Source organism: Amia ocellicauda, chromosome 1 (genome assembly GCF_036373705.1).
Source record: "Amia ocellicauda isolate fAmiCal2 chromosome 1, fAmiCal2.hap1, whole genome shotgun sequence".
Lineage (NCBI taxonomy): Eukaryota > Metazoa > Chordata > Actinopteri > Amiiformes > Amiidae > Amia > Amia ocellicauda.
The window spans coordinates 10,071,563-10,089,597 of NC_089850.1; the positions used below are offsets into that span (position 1 = coordinate 10,071,563).

Consider the following 18,035-nt stretch of genomic DNA (forward strand, 5'->3'; position numbering starts at 1 on the left):
GTGGTAACATCTATAAATCGTGCTGATCTATCTCCTTCACATAATTTACACTGAACAAGAATATATACGCAACATGCAAACAATTTCAAAGATTTTACTGAGATATAGTACAACGTAATCAGTCAATTAAATTACATTAAATAGGTCCTAATCTATGGATTTCCAGTCTCAAGTTTTGAGGGAGCATACAATTGACCTGCTGACTGCAGGAATTTCCACCAGAGCTGCAGTCGGTGAAGACCCTGGTGAAGATGATGAGCCGCAGATGAGACGCTTCCTGACAGTTTGTGCAGAAATCCTTTGGTTGTGCAAACCCACAGTTTCATGAGCTGTCCGGGAGGCTGGTCTCAGTCGATCCCGCAGGTGAAGAAGCCGGATGTGGAGTCCTGGGCTGGCCTGGTTACACGCGGTCTGCGGTTGTGAGGCCGGTTGGACGTTCTTCCAATTTCTTTAAACGATGCTGGAGGCGGCTTATGGTAGAGAAATGAACATACAACTCTCTGGCAACAGCTCTGGTGGCCATTCCTGCAGTCAGCAGCCAATCACACGCTCCCTCAAAACTTGAGACATCACAGGAGAGAGTGGCCTTTTATTGTCCCCAGCACAAGGTGCACCTGTGTAATGATTGTGCAGTTTAATAAGTCTCTTGATATGCCACACCTGTCAGGTGGATGGATTATCCAGGCAAAGGAGAAATGCTCACTAACAGGGATATAAACCAATTTGTGCACATAATTTGAGAGAAATAAGCTTTTTGCTATATGGAAAATGTCTGGGATCTTTCAATTCAGCTCACTAAACACGGGACCAACACTTTACATGTTGAGTTTACATATTTGTTCAGTATATTTACTACCATAGATACAACTTGTAAGAAAATGAATACAAGCTGCATTTAATTTCTGTGTGATGGTAAAAATGAAAAGTTTCAATTAACTTGAATCTTGCTAGACCAATAAGAAATGATTCTCCTTTTTTACATAAGATAACTGATATTAATACTGAATGTATCTATAATATTGTTATTATATAGTGTTTCAGAATCTGTGTTTCATCCCTTTGTTTGTGTTGTTCCCTCTCCTTTCCAGCTCCTTCTACAACAGCTCAGTCAGATACACGGTTTCCTTTCTCATAACCGCAACAAAAAAATTGTCTCGCTCCACTGAAAATAACATTACTGTTTACTGAATAAGACTTAATCCCTCAGTGTGGGATCTTGCAAAAGCTACATTGCTGATCTGAAAGGAGTAGATCTGTATAGGCTCCCAGAAGGCTTTAAACCCTCCTTAAAGCCTTCCAGTGTTTGGCAACAAGGAGTGTTTTTAATGTGGCCCATGTCTCCTAAGGACGCAGCCTATAAATTACACCATGCTGAAAAAGTTCAAGTCCTTTTTGTACAGGAGAGGTCTGGGTGACATGCAGTGTAGTGCATTGATTATGCATTTTTTTGTATTATGATGCTCAGCAAAATAAGCCATGGGATTAAGGATGGCTGCACCTCAGCAATTTTGTATGGTGTGTGCTTTGGCTTTCTTGTCACTGATATTTATGTTTTCTGCACTGACAGCCACACAAGATAAGCATTTGCCTGCACATATTGAGCAAAATTGTGGATGTAACTCCTTCCCTTACACAGAGGATTAAGAACATCACTTACAAACCTATCTAACAAATTCAACAACAACAATATTAATTAATGAATAATAATAATAATAATAATAATAATAATAATAATAATAATAATAATAATAATAATAATAATAATAATATTGTTTTACCTCAAGAAGTCGGATCAACTCAGCGTTGAGAAACCTTTATTTCTCCTTGATCCTATAATTTCTACTTGATATATTTTTTCCTTTTCTATTTTATTTTTTTTATTTTGCATTTTGCTTCCATCTTTTGGAATTCAGTCTCTGGCAGAAGCAAGATCTTAATTATGTGTTTCTTAGTGTAGATGTACATTGTAACGACATGTTCAATTTCAAATCTTGCTAGTCAGATCAGAATGGAGCGTAAACTGATAATTACACATCATTCGAGTCACATAAGTTGTTTGTTGATCTACAGAGAATCACACAACAATTAGGATTAATGATGATTATCCATGGCTTCGTATCAGGTGTCCAAGTGCTGAGTCTCACTCGGGCCTCCCTCTGGGCCCATGGTGGCAGAATGAGTTCCTCATGGGCATTAGAAGGGCACAGTGTTTTACCACCTTTCAATGCCAACGTAAGATGCATCTGTTAAACCTTCAGTCCATTCCAGTCTTCTACACCATTGTATTTGCTGCAACAAGTAATTTTTATAGCGATGTTGTCACCTTTATTGTGTATATATAGAACTTGATATCTTAGTGATTGTTAAACCATGTAAGTCACCATGTAAGTACTACTACTACTACTACTACTACTACTACTACTACTAATAATAATAATAATAATAATTATTATTATTATTATTATTATTATTATTATTAGGGGGGAACTAACTCACATGTACATTGTTTTACTTATTAAATACCCATTGTTATTTATGTATGCATGTACAGTGAGGGGAAAAAGTATTTGATCCCCTGCTGATTTTGTACGTTTGCCCACTGACAAAGAAATGATCAGTCTATAATTTTAATGGTAGGTGTATTTTAACAGTGAGAGACAGAATAACAACAAAAAAATCCAGAAAAACGCATTTCAAAAAAGTTATAAATTGATTTGCATGTTAATGAGGGAAATAAGTATTTGATCCCCTATCAATCAGCAAGATTTCTGGCTCCCAGGTGTCTTTTATACAGGTAACGAGCTGAGATTAGGAGCTCTCTCTTAAAGGGAGTGCTCCTAATCTCAGCTCATTACCTGTATAAGAGACACCTGTCCACAGAAGCAATCAATCAATCAGATTCCAAACTCTCCACCATGGCCAAGACCAAAGAGCTGTCCAAGGATGTCAGGGACAAGACTGTAGACCTACACAAGGCTGGAATGGGCTACAAGACCATCGCCAAGCAGCTTGGTGAGAAGGTGACGACAGTTGTTGCGATTATTCGCAAATGGAAGAAACACAAAATAACTGTCAGTCTCCCTCGGTCTGGGGCTCCATGCAAGATCTCACCTCGTGGAGTTTCAATGATCATGAGAACGGTGAGGAATCAGCCCAGAACTGCACGGGAGGATCTTGTTAATGATCTCAAGGCAGCTGGGCCATAGTCACCAAGAAAACAATTGGTAACACACTACGCCGTGAAGGACTGAAATCCTGCAGCGCCCGCAAGGTCCCCCTGCTCAAGAAAGCACATGTACAGGCCCGTCTGAAGTTTGCCAATGAACATCTGAATGATTCAGAGGAGAACTGGGTGAAAGTGTTGTGGTCAGATGAGACCAAATCGAGCTCTTTGGCATCAACTCAACTCGCCGTGTTTGGAGGAGGAGGAATGACCCCAAGAACACCATCCCCACCGTCAAACATGGAGGTGGAAACATTATATTGGGGGTGTTTTTCTGCTACGGGGACAGGACAACTGCACCGCATCAAAGGGACGATGGACGGGGCCATGTACCGTCTAATCTTGGGTGAGAACCTCCTTCCCTCAGCCAGGGCATTGAAAATGGGTCGTGGATGGTATTCTAGCATGACAATGACCCAAAACACACAGCCAAGGCAACAAAGGAGTGGCTCAAGAAGAAGCACATTAAGGTCCTGGAGTGGCCTAGCCAGTCTCCAGACCTTAATCCCATAGAAAGTCTGTGGAGGGAGCTGAAGGTTCGAGTTGCCAAACGTCAGCCTCGAAACCTTAATGACTTGGAGAGGATCTGCAAAGAGGAGTGGGACAAAATCCCTCCTGAGATGTGTGCAAACCTGGTGGCCAACTACAAGAAACGTCTGACCTCTGTGATTGCCAACAAGGGTTTTGCCACCAAGTACTAAGTCGAAGGGGTCAAATACTTATTTCCCTCATTAACATGCAAATCAATGTATAACTTTTTTGAAATGTGTTTTTCTGTATTTTTTTGTTGTTATTCTGTCTCTCACTGTTAAAATACACCTACCATTAAAATTATAGACTGATCATTTCTTTGTCAGTGGGCAAACGTACAAAATCAGCAGGGGATCAAATACTTTTTTCCCTCACTGTATGTATGTATGTATGTATGTATGTATTTACTTAGTTTTACTTACTTACTTATTTATTATGTTTATTTGTGTATTTAATATAGCATCCATCACCCCCACACATTATTGAAATTGTTTGACAAAAAAAAATACATCTACCCATTTTTAAACAATGACCATTTCATTTAAGGTTGCAAATGCCTCCAGTACAAGTGGATATGGATGAGAAGACCCATGGCCAGACACTGACATGTCTGCTCAATATATCATGTTCTCAGCTGACTGGAACAACACCGCACAACTTCAGTTGATAGTTCCAGTACATTTTGCATAGGTCCTTCTGATGAAAGTCTTCATCCTAAACCAGGTTTCCTGAGAAATGACAGCCTAGCCAGGATAATAATGACCTTTTGGGGAGGATATCAAAGAGAGAGCTTTTAGGGCAGTAGGAAGGAATGCAAAGCAAAAGACAAGAGAGATATTGGCTACATTGGATACCTAGCTGAAACTCAGATAACTCAGGGCTGTCTTTTTATCATTCAATACATTACTATGAAATGTAACAAATCATTTAGTACTAGTGAAGTATTCTTTACTGCATGAATGTGTTCTGGTCACCGATGATTAGGGGGGCCGATTGTTTGCTTAAGCCTTTGTTTTCTGCTAATGTAGCTATCATATTGCCCTTTGTTTTTGTGTTAAAATGACCATAATAAAACACAGACTTTTCCTGAGAACCTGTTTAATTATTCAGCACATTTGACTGCTTCACATTTTAGAAATGATTTTCCAAGTGCTGAAAGCTAATAACAACACTATTATGGCTTAAGTGTCCTGCAAATTGTTATTTTCAGAAAATGTGAACGTCAGGTTTAATTATCATCTGCCTTTTGTACAAATCTAACAGAGCGTATCCGAGAGACTCCAAAGATGGGTCGCTCTCTCTCTCTCCCTCTCTCTCCCTCTCTCTCTCTCGCTCCAAATTTGAATAAATAAAATAATTAGAGGCAGTGGTAGTTTTAGGATTGACACCATTTAATTTGGAGAAAAAAATTAATAAATAGAATTAATTAGAAGTTATCACATTAAACAGATAATCTCCCCACCCCCAGGTCAAACTGGTAATGCAATAAAATCAGCTTCATCAAAACAACAAACTTAAAAAAAAAAAAAGTGAGTTTTTGGTGTGGTAATTTGTACGCTTCTGAAAAACAAACACTCAAAACAGCCATGCTTAGTTATGTTCTGAAATATTGATTTAAAAATGGTTGAGCATTTGTTGTAATCCAGAAGAGTTATGCATTTATGCATAATGCAAATATGCATTTGTGGTTACAGTTATACAGATGTAGCTAATCTTAAATATCATATTTATTTCCCAACTGAAAGCAAGACAGCTATCGTGATTCCTGGGTGAAAAGTCTGTAGAATAACATGTATTGAATTTATTAGCATATGAGTCATTGTTCATTCGTGTTCCATACAGGACCAAGCTAACCCATAGTGGTACTGAAAAGAAAAGAAGTGTAATTTATTTATTTATGGGTTTATTATGTTTCCTTTGTATTTTTGTATTCAGACTAAATTCACAACTCAGGCTAATGTAAACTCCAGTTTAAACTACACAATTTAATCTTAATCTCAATTCTCAGGTCTCAGCACACTTAGATAGCATATCCAAAACGTACATACAGCATTTACAAACATGCATGTAAACATGTTCATATTAATCCCTGCTGTATGTAATGCCTTGTTTAAATTGTTTTTTTTTTACTTTAAAGATGCAGTGTAGATTTCTTGGCCCTCCAAAAAGCAACTTTCAGTACCACTGATGTGTCTTGCTACCATAAATCCCTGTAAGTAAAACACAAGACTCTAAGGTTCTCATTATATTATTTAAATTATTAATAACAGCAATAGGGCTGTTAGATCAAAACCTGACATTTATAAATGCTTCAGACAGTAACACACTCAGGTAGGAGCTGTTAAATGAGAATGAAGAGAATGGATAAGAAAATGTGACAGTCCGCAAATGGATTGCTGAAAGTACGATACTGCATCTCTTTCCATTAACGCTTGCTGACAGTGCTTGCATAGAAATACAACAGGCATCTCTCATGTGTGCAAGCGTTTAATGACACAGAATGTACCATGAAGAAAATAGAGCATTCGGCTGCCTCTGTCCTTATTCAATCAAGCCTATTTCCCACAAGAAAAGAAGAGGACTCTAAAACAAGATGTAAAGATTGAATATGTGGAATAGGGTTCATTGCGTACATTGAAAAGACTTCATTATATATGAGTATATGAACCCATTATGGAGTGGCCACTGGGATCTCATGTGCAGAGTACTGGTGCTGTGGATTTGGTGCTTATTTAAACTGTGCAGCTTGGGCATTGGGAATTGTGACTGCGACAGTGACAGTGTCATCTGACCGTACTGAATATCAATGACGTAAAAACATGAAACATATATGCCTACATTATAAACTAATACCAACACATTTTTCACAGATTTGTAGGTGTAATAAAAACAAAAATGAAATTAATCCAATTCAAAATTCATACCAACAGTCTGAAAATTCTGAACAATTCTAAACATTTCTTTTTTTTAAATACTGTTCAATAATTACACATTTAGCTAAGATTCCATCTGTTAAACTGTTAGTCACTTCATCTGTTTTCTAAAGTGCTGTTTTTAAGCAGTTCCAACTTTCCATGGCAGCACATACAAGGAAACATCGACCAAACAAGATGATTCAAAAGTCTTTCAGTGCTTTTGCTCACATTTTAGCATAACAGTTGTCCTTTGTATTTGCATTGGAAGAAGTACTGTGAAACTGAGAAATGTAATGCAAATGCAAACAATGTTAAAGCCAAATTGACAGCTAATTTATAGAGTACCGTAAATAAGTTTCTGGGTTACATGGAAGACGTGGCAATTTTTATGTTTTTAAGATGATCGAATGTGAGGCTCTTGTGAATTATGACATTTACAACACTCAATATATAATCAAGCTTTAGACGAACTGAAGAATGTGTGAAGCTGCTATGAAACTTTTGTGCTTCTAGTTGTTTAGACATATTGCCGTAAAAAAATGTCACCCTGAAATAAGGTCGTCGCCAAGAAAGAAAAAACTGAGTTGTAGGCCAGATTTAAACCTACTTTAGGTCATCAACACATGCTTCTGGTACACTGAAAGAGCTGCCCAATTTGGTACAATTCATTATACATACTTTAAATTGCTTTTATAACAAATTAGGTATATAAGATACAAGCCTGATCTATTATATTGAGAGTCAATGGTCCACTTAAAAATAATTAAATCCCAAACACTCAATCAATAGATTGTTATTTGTAACATATATAGGGGTTTATTACCACAGCAGTGGAGAGGGAAGTGCTTCGGTTCCCAATGAATGCTCTACTTCTTCATTGGAAATCACATCAGCACGCCTCAAAAAACTACCTAATGCTGTACTGAAGCTTTCACTTCCTCTGAGAGCAACCCCTCCTGGCCTGCAGCTAGAAAACTGGGAGCTCCTATTAATCTTACTTTAATATCTAAATTGAATTTATCTGCCAGGGCCCTGTATGTTGAATAATTAACAATACATGTTAAAACTGCCCCCCCTGTTCAAAGAGTTGACTTCTGGCCCCACTTCTTCACCTGAATGTGAAGCTTCATGAAGCATGTTTAGTGCTAAAGAATGCGCTCCACAGATTGCTGCCCTGGGTTAATTGATGCTATTGTTGCTAAAGGCAACGTTAGTCTGTTGTCTTGCAAACCCCCAACTGTTTCAGCTAATAATGCACTCAGATGTTATTAATTAAAGAGCCTTGCTATGAAGTAAGTGTTTCCTAAAACGAGCAAATTCCTCCATGCTTAAAAAAATATGTCCTTTTATAGTTGTCAAGCAGCTTACCTTTTTGTTTCATTGCATAATCGTTTGGAAGACAATATTGGATTTGTGTGGGAGGATGCTTAAAGGGAAATCCTGCATTTTGGCTGATGTTGTACAATTGTGTGAGGGTCTGACTAGACAGTAGAAATTGATCATTTCTTATATATTCCGAAGTCAAATAGTAGTTTTGTAGTAGCCCATCATGTGAACCAGCCAAGAAGTAGTTGTACCTGTGTGGTGACTATGGTAACATGACAGTCAAGTAACAGTATAAATGCGAGGTGTTTTATGCACAATCGGAGAAACATGTTCACACTGAAGGCCATCCTATTTTCCCTAACGCTTCCTTGTCGAGGCGTTACGCTCACGTGTTCTGACAGTAAGTTCAAGCAAACAAATATATTTGTCCATTAATGTTCAGTGCCCTAGTTATTATACAATTAATCCTTGTATTGTGAAATCCAATCATATTCAGTTATGACCTTTGATTATATTGAAACATAATTAACAGGAAATTAGTTCCCTACAGTTACATGGATTATTATGACAGAATGTTCCTTAATCTTGGCATTTATGATATAGGCAACCCAAAATAAAGCAAATACAGCCCACTCCCACTCCGCAGAATGTAGATGAGCTTGATAGGTAATACTTCATTTGTGGTGAGAGGAACAACGCAACGGGTGCAAGTAGCCTGCAGGATAACATACAACTAATATTGGAAACATACTTGCTTATGGTGCTAAGGATTCAGGTTTCAACTCAGATGGCATTTACAAAATTGATCTTGGCCACAACATGCATATAACTCTAGATGTGTTGTGTGCAAACCAATGACTCCATGTGCTACAGGGGTGTTAAACTATTGAACTAGACATTCAAATATGACATCATGGATTGCTGGAGCCTTTTATTTCTTAGCATCAACTCTCCCCCAAGGGCACAGCAGTTGTTAACTTGATGAAAAATGCATTCGCACGACTACAGAACGCATTTTCTTTTCCCCTGCAACAGACTTGCGCCCACTTAAAAATCGACACGTTTTTGTTGGCAGGAAAAGGTGGCCGAGTAGTGCTTTTTCTGGTCTTCCAGAACATTTGCCACCGTTCAGTGTTGTTTGAGCAAAGCATTACGGTGTGTCAAAAAGTAGCTTTGGGCATGAAGTGCAGATAGATTGTAAGATCAAGGAGAATCAATGCTTTTTACAATGACTTGGAAGCATGTAGTGCATTTGTCTTTATACACAGTGAATGTTGCTGTGGAAAGAACCAAATTTTAGAAGAATTCTCAGAAATGCACCTTAGTAATAACAATCAGTCTTCCCTTATTTAGGCAATCTAATATCTTCCTCGACAGAAACATACAAGTCATAAGCCATTCTCAATCGACCATAATGCCTTTGTTATATGATATAATATATCACATGTGTGCTCTGTTTTCTTAGCCTGTCTAATTAAGATGATGCTACATCCCGGGTTGACTTTGATCCATGTGAGAGATACGGAGATCGAGGTAGTGTGCTTGAAGCTAATTTCAATTTTATGCTGGAAGCCTCAGCAAATCTGTCTTCTCATTACAAATGGTGCAAACCGGAAAGTGAGTGTAGCCTTTGAGCCCTGTCTCCAAAGTTTCATTAAAGCCACTCTGTCTTGTTCTGAAATGAACTTGATTCTCCGATACAGACTTCCTCATTCATGGATTGGTCAGCCCATACAGTAGAAATGTGTGATCTCATATATTTGAAATATACAAACAAATCCCATTCCATCCCAATGTATATCTCATCAGCTTCTATATCTGTTCCCTCACCTTATACGCAACATGGTGTCCCTGCTGTGAGATATACAGCCCAGGAGAACTAAGGGTAAATACAGATCCTCTCATTTTAATTGTTGGTCATCTCTGCATAACTCATTCACTAAGTGAGGCACCCACAGGTCAACTTCACTATGTCTAGATTAACCAGGTATCTCATCATCTGAGGTCGCTCCATGTCAAGTGTAAAAGACACACAGCAGATATAACCTCTAACACCAACAGGAGCTCAAGGGCTGAATCTGTGCTCCCTGTTTTATCCAGATGGGCAATTTGCCATTAACACATCGTATCAGTAACCTCCTCTTCACATTGCTCAATATGCATGGTGTGAGAGTGCTTTTCATCGATATATCAGATGTCAGATCTCAGAGAAATTGCTGGCAAAGTGTCCAGCAGTAGTGTCAATCTATGTGGAACTCTACTTGGTGAAAAAGTAATCAAAAGAAAAAGAAAAACGATACGAGCACAATTTTGGACAGATATAAGGAAAGCAATGATTAAAAGAGAATTATACATGTATGCAGTGTCACTGTGATTCGGTTGGTGTTCATATCTACACATGTATCAGAAACATGTTTTCATTAATATTTCAAGCCGTCTCATCATCAATTTATTCACAGCAGGTCTAGCCTATTACAGAGTGCACTTGCAAATACCAAGTATCTTTGTGTGAATTTTAAACCCTCATAAGGTGAAATATTGCTTTGGCATTCATTTTATTGGCACCCTTCAATTGCATAATGTAATTCTGTACACATCTCAAAAATGCATTATATGCCACAGCTTTCTAACACTAGTGTAATTCTTTGGCAATTTAAAATGGCATAGCTACAGCCAAGGACAAATGCAATCAATTTCAGAATAAAGATGATGTCTTGTAACAACATCTCAAAATCACATTCTTAGGGGAAACAAATAACCCTGGTCCTGATTTGGCTCCTATGAAAAAAATGACGTCAAAATTCAATTTAAATGATATGTACCTTCTGTTTCACATGTTCAAAATGTATTCCAAATTAAAACTGGACACTTTTCATGCTGTATGTGTGCTACTGTAATGCCAGAGTTATTAAAAGATATATATCTCAACCCTCCGGTTGAATACAATGGGGCTGCATGTAAAGTGTTAATAATCACAATGGCTCAGCTCTACAAACAGTGGCTACTTTATAGATAATCAGTCACTGAAAGCACTCATCAATTATGCAAATAAATCATATAAACAATGGCAGACTCACGCCAAGTTTATTTCATAATTATGGGTCTGGCATTAAGCATATTCTCCTTCTTAACCTCTGTAGGGACTGTAGCGGCCCATGAGAAACGTCTCTAAACAGCCAGGGGTCTGTCTTGCTCAGTATGGACTGTGCTTTCTTCCTGCCAAAAAGTCACTGCTGTGTGAGTACTGTGAATCCCCATTTTGAAAAAATAGACACGTTTCCTATTCAGCATGGACGTCTGCAAACACATGACATGCCACACCAGAATAACTGATCACTCAATCCTCATTTGTATATTAGAAGCCTGTTTGTAGCCAATTCAGATCTAAAGTAAGAAAAATTTGGTCTGCAGATCAAAAATTCTCCTTTCGACCTAAGTTGTAGTTTCCAACACAGCTGGCATGTTCCTTGTCTCTGTCTACATTTTATCCTTTTTCCCGTCTAACAACACACCTGCCAAATTTGTACTTTTTATATTTTTTGTTTGCTGTTGTCATACTTTCCCCGGAGTAGATACAGAGCCTCTTTGTATCTGTACCTTTCTCCTTTAGCATAATTTATCTGACTGTTTTCTCACAAGCCTGTCATGGCACATGGCTGTTTAATCAGCATTCAAATGGGTACAATTATTACTATTTTTTTTGTGCTTCTCAGCTATATATATTATAATTGGAGGATTACTTTTTTGGGTGTGTTTTTGTGGCTCTTGTGATTTGTTTTATGTACATGTAGAATTCCTTTGGTCCTATTGTATGTCTCAATCTGGATAAGTCAATTACTATTCAACCACGACTTCGCCGTGTGTATCGGCTATTCTGAAGGATCTGGAAGGTAGGTCAGGTTTGACTGTAAATGCAGTCCAGACCAGGGTCAGGAGTCACAAGTGTTCATTAAGTTAGGATGCTTCAGCTGACTTCACCCCATCTGACCCCAGCAATGCTGCACGACTGATCCACTCTGAGCGCAGGCTTTTAGAGAATCAGCAAATCAAAGTCATCTGACATTAAGTATTTTACTTGACATAACCTTATTTGAAAGGTCAAGCGTCAGATATAAAGTATATCTACCCACATACAGTATATAACTACCCATTGCAGATGCTTTCTGTCTGAAAGAGGGGACACTATTGTTTGAGAGGGTTTTTTTTCTCAGATGTGCCTGCAAGAGGCTAGTAATAGGGAGGTTAAGCACAGAGACAAGATAAGTTCAGTTAGTAATATAATGAGTTACCTAATGGAGAATGTCACCAGATGAAAACCTGTCCTGGTGTAAGTGCCTGTGCCCTGATCTTATGAAATATTGTATGTTACTCTGGGCTCAGTGGTCAAACCTGCCAAGATTTTGAAAGTGTGGACTACATATGAATTATAGAAACTTCTGGTATAAAAAACATAATTCTCACTGAACCGACAGAGAAGTAAACAGAGGTGGGGGCAACTTGAATAAAGTATAAATTACATATGAGAAACCAGCCAATCACAGAGCAGCATTTCCAAAAAATCCTATACCTCTTATCTTATGTATAAATATCATCCTGTGCAGAGAATTACCAGTATTTAAAAAGTATTTAAATTAACAACATAATTTCGGGACACTTAATGCTAGTGGTGCAAGTTTCACAGGATGTACATTTGTTTTTAATAGTTTCATTATGTTTCACTTGGATGAAAACACAACACAGGTCAGTTACAGTCATAACATAACATCTCTTATACAACACGAGAAACCCTTTACACAACCTTCAATATTTAACTAATGTTGCTTATCATGCTTTTGGTATGTATTACATATTGCTGCTGTATAACATTAGTATTGTCTTCATTCTGGTACTGTTAACATAAAATTGCTACTTACAGGTTTGATTGGTCTGCATCATTGTCCTAAAGCACTGTAAAAACAAACAAAATGACAATGACCAGCAGGATTCAGGCCACAAAGCCAGTTTGCATATACCAGAGATAAGTGATTTTCAGGGGATTCCAGCCTGGGATGGATCCCAACTCATACTGGGAAATTAACAGCTTTGTATTATTTGTAATATTATTTGCCAACTTGCAGCCTTTTTTGTTTTTATTACTGCACATCTTGAAATACAGTGATTTATTAATTACAAGTTCAGACATCTTTTAATTACAAATATATCTTTATTAGACCTCTCCCCTGTTAGAAAATCAATCCCTGGTCCCTTTTCCCACATAAAAGCTTTCAGAAGGATTTATATTTCACCAAGTGGGACCTTTACACTGCCACCTGCACATTATGACTCTAATAAACCTGTTATCAGCTCATGAAAATGATGGCAAACAGGTGACTGGAGGATTTGATAAGTCAGCAGCAAAGATTAACTTTTTTTTCTTCCAGAAAAAGATCTGCAAGAGGTCCCCCCCCCCCTCCCCCATTTAAAGCAACTGCAGCGTGTGAATTTTACAGCACTCAAAAATCATTATCGGCAATTAGTGCTTGTCAGAAAAGACTGCAGCTGGTTTTAATTACAGGTAGCCCTTTATTACTCCCCGGTGCACTGAAATATTTACTCTGTTTTTGACACAGTAGGAAAGAGGCATGTTTTGAAAGCTGTTTTTGTTGTTGTTGGTGTTGATTCTTGTTTGTGTGTGTTTTTTGTTTTGTTTGTGGGTTTGCTTTGTATTTTTGAACCATGTACTCGTGTGCTTTCGTATCAGCAGTCCCTGTCCAATTGCAATAGACGTTTCCCCATTCCACAAAGCCTTCATGTAGTAAGCTTTCCTTTTAACCAAAGTATGAAGAATTAAACAAAGGTAATTGTTTGTTGCCAAAGGGATTAAGTCTAACTTAAACTCATGTAGGTACTTTGTTTTGTTTTGTTTTAATTAGAGTTTTGTTCTTGTTTGAGTCAGTCATGCCTTCAATCTCCCAATGTCTGCATGTCAAGGTTTAACTCCAAAATGAAATAACTCTTCCAAAACCCAGGAATATCATTATTACCCTCAAGTTTAATGGAGTTGAAATAAGCTGGAGCTACATTTTGTTCCTTACACCAGACAACACATTTTCTGTTGAATTGGGTTGAGCTGAAGAGTGTCATTAGCCACTGCTGTCAATAAAGCAACATGAAAGCAAGGGATAAAACCTAAGTCTGTGGAAGAGAGAAAATTGTGAATGGTCTTTGAAGAGTGCAATGGAACTCGATGTCACAGTTAAATATTATTTCACTGAGGAAGTATACCAATATTGTCGGTACCAAAACTGATCCCTGCAGTACACCTACAGAAATATATAGATATTGTGCTTTGCAGATCGCCCCCGTGTTACTGTGACCATTTAAGTAACATCCCTGTCATCTTGTCATTTGGCATTGTTCACATGATGAGGGTTTTAATTTAGGAGTTATGAGACTAATATAATCCCTTTGAAGATGTCAGCTGGTATTCACCCTGTGGTTCTGTCTCTGTCTGTTGTCTCTCACAGCTGCTAGGGAATGGCCAGCTTCATCACACAGCAGATTGGAGAAAGGTGTTTCTCTACTAGCTGCTAGTGAGGTCAGGCAAATAGCAACCTTAAACATGCTAAGCCCTGTACAAATACCAGCTGACATCTTCAAAATGGTTACATAATATTAGACTTACTTACTTACTTACTTATCAGGATGAACCAAGACAAGAAAATGACAGTTTTATAGTATCTTTTTCGGAACCTTGTGCTTTGCTTGTTATAACCCATTATATTCTACACAAGATATTGAGATGAATAATTCAGACCAGTGCAGAATGCTTTCAGAGAGACCCCAAAGATTTTTTTTTTAAATGGCAATTCCAATGTTTTTTTAAAAAAGGGGGAAAGGCGGTGTAAGAAAATCTAATGTATAATGTATGTTAATACAGAAAGAAATAAAGAAATCTTAATTCAACTATAGTTTATCTCATTAACTCCCAAAACTGCATATGCAATTCAATACTGAAATAGGGATATGGTTGTTTTCATATGATTAGTCTTTTAGAAGACATACTATCTTAGGGGAATCAATAACTATTAATATATAGTTAAAAGGCTAGAACAAGCAGTAACACTTCCCTCCCAGTGTTATAGAGGGCACTCATACACTACCTTACTATAACTCTTCTCCCCCCCTTCTTGTAAGATGTTCCAACCTGTCACCCAGACAGCAAGTTCTTCAGTTCTTTCTTTTTGTATTTTATATACATTTAGAAAGATGCTCTTTACTAAAACAAGGCTTGCTTGCCAAATGCAATGATTGTGTGTTATAATTGTGTCGACACATTGCACACCCTCTGCAGAAAATGTATTTTTTGTTTGATTTACAAAAATCTAAATGCTATAAAAGTATAGCAGTGTTCCTTCATGCTTTCTGTGCTGCAGGCAATCTGTGTTTGTGTGTCTTTTTTTTAGTACCAGTTCTTTATTGGGAATTTGATTAAAACAGAAATATTTCCCCCAGTTTTAAAATGTTCTCATTACCTAATATTAGTCTTGATCTCTCCCTATATATTGGAAGGGAGGGAGACACCAAAAATGTTTTATTGCATTGCGCTCAATTTGAATTGCCATATTCATCACAGACAAATGCTGTTATGCATTATGCAGTTAAGTTATAATGTAAACTACCATTAAAAATTATTTGGAGGGCACAAAATCATATTTATATTTGGCTGATCTTATTTCTTGTAAAACATGTAAAGGTAAAAGTTGAGGAGGAGTGAATTTAAGATGTAAATAATAGATATTTTCATAATTACTCCAGAAAGTGTTGACCCTTAGTTAAACCCCAGAACCATATATAGATGAATCTCATTGCTAACTATGGCTATATATATATATGTGTGTGAGATATATCATTCTAATCAAACTAGATGCTAAATAAATATGGTTATAGCTGCAAGAGTTTATAAACCTACAAAGCCCTTGGTTCTATGACATTTCTGTGGAACTCGGTGAGCCAAACGCTTTGGAATGCCAATGAAGTCAGGGGGATGCAGTTCTGGAAAACTAAAGGATTATCATCAGAAAGAGTTGTGCCTTACACAAACTTCACCATTAAAGAGAATACAATTTAAAAAAATCATTAACAACGTGATATAAAAAGCATTCCTTTGTGGCACTCCCCTATTTTTCATAACATAATGTCTTTATCTTAGTTGTCATACTGCAGCCCCACATACTCTCTGTTCAAGGTAACCAAGCCACAGTAGTTAAAAGAAGCTATTGCTCAACTGCACTCTCATAAATATTTTAATCATTTAGTAATCTTGATCAAAGGGCAGGTTGACTTTAGGTTTTCCTCCTTTTCCACTTATGCAAAAAGAAGAAAAACAGTTTAGCCAATTATATTATTATTATTATTATTATTATTATTATTATTATTATTATTATTATTATTATTATTATTTATTCTTCATGCTTCAGGTATTTTGCAGGTGAAGGTTTTTATTCATCAGCGTCTGAGAGATAATACTGCCCATTTCCAACAGTGCTTGTCACTCCTCATTCTAGCGTCAGCAGTGGATTTGAAATTGTTTAACGGTTAAAGATCTAAAGATCCATTCGATCACTAAGTGTTCCAGTGAAGTCATTAAAAGCCCAGGTGATATCTCAGGAGAAGGCAACACTCTCCAGGAACAGGGATGCATATCATTCGTTAAAGATCACATTCTCCAATGGCCCCAGGTGATACTTTGCTAAGCGAAGACCCTGACTTTCTGTTTATTTTCAATATTCTGCTCATCCATTTTGCCGTTCACTGAAATTGATAAGAAAGGACAGGTTAGGTAATGGCTGGCACAGAAAAAAACAGTGACATCGGGGGGGTTTCCTGTAAGAGCAGCTGGGTAATAAATTCAGTAGCTGCTTCATCTGTTCCTAAGAAAGCAAAATAAGCTTCCCACCATGCTTCAGTAACAGTGATAAATAATTTGAAAGCCTGGTTAAAGTTTTCCCTTCTTAATCACTCACAGTTCAGTGTTGCGTTTTACAAGGAGTTGTTATTGTGCCATTGCTTTCTTGGGGTTTCCAATGTAAGTATGAGGCCCAGTGTCTGCCATAGATACCTCCAAGATTAATGGAAGTAATTGTCTCCAGTATTATAGTACTATTATCTATTATGATACTATTATCATTATTATTGGACAGCAGTATGGAGTAGCAGTTAGGGCTTCGGACTCTGTCGTAGAGGATTGTGGGTTCAATCCCAGGTTGGGGGGCACTGCTGTTATACCCTCAAGCCAGGTACTTTAACTAGATTGCTCCAGTGAAAACCCAGCTCTATAAATGGGTAACTGTTAAAATAATGTGATATATTGTAACAATTGTAAGTTGCCCTAGATAAGGGCATCTGCCAAGAAATATATTAATAATGTTATTATTGCAACATTCATTTGTGATACTGTAAGAGAATACTACTAATAATAATTAATTAAATGTAATACATGATAAAACATTCAAGCTCTTATGGAAAACTTATGTTTGTGCAAGAAATACATGTTTTCATACAATTGTATTATATTTACAAGTAAACCTCTATTATATGAGTTTTTCCATTTGGGTGATTTCATTTCTACATATTTTTAATTCTTCATTGTAAATTTTGTAAATGTAATTGGAATTGCAAATCATTCTACAATTTGGTTAGAAATTCATATTGGTCTGTGACTCAGAAATACCCTCCTTTAGATTGTGTGGATGTTTAAGCAGTGGAGTATAATTGGCACAACTAAGATGCTGATGGTGGGAGTGGCCAGTGGAGTACAGCTTGGGGTTCTGCAAAGCTGTTTCCATGCTCTTCACATAGAAAAAGGTTAGACTCAATTCTGTTAACTAAAATAAATGCTCTCCCCATCTGTTTGTGCAAATGAATACAGCATCTTTATATATACATGGGTTGCTCAACTTAAACAATTGTATGTTGAAAGCTGTGCAGTGTGGAGCAATCCAGTTTTGTCTGAGCACAGTTGGTACGATGGGGAGCACTTTCCCCTGGACAACGATGGC

At 37.3% G+C, this 18,035-nt stretch overlaps 1 long non-coding RNA gene across 3 annotated transcripts in view; it reads right to left on the reverse strand.

The window, feature by feature from the left end:
* Positions 1 to 18,035, reverse strand: part of LOC136761569 (uncharacterized) — a 248,501-nt gene that overhangs the window by 140,838 nt on the left and 89,628 nt on the right. For 2 of the 3 annotated variants that reach the window (XR_010820386.1, XR_010820380.1), the window contains exon 4: positions 12,909 to 12,942. This is a non-coding gene — a long non-coding RNA (uncharacterized LOC136761569). Of the gene's footprint in view, positions 1 to 4,253; positions 4,518 to 12,908; positions 12,943 to 18,035 lie in introns of those variants that run through there. The other variant, XR_010820374.1, reaches the window with a different exon arrangement.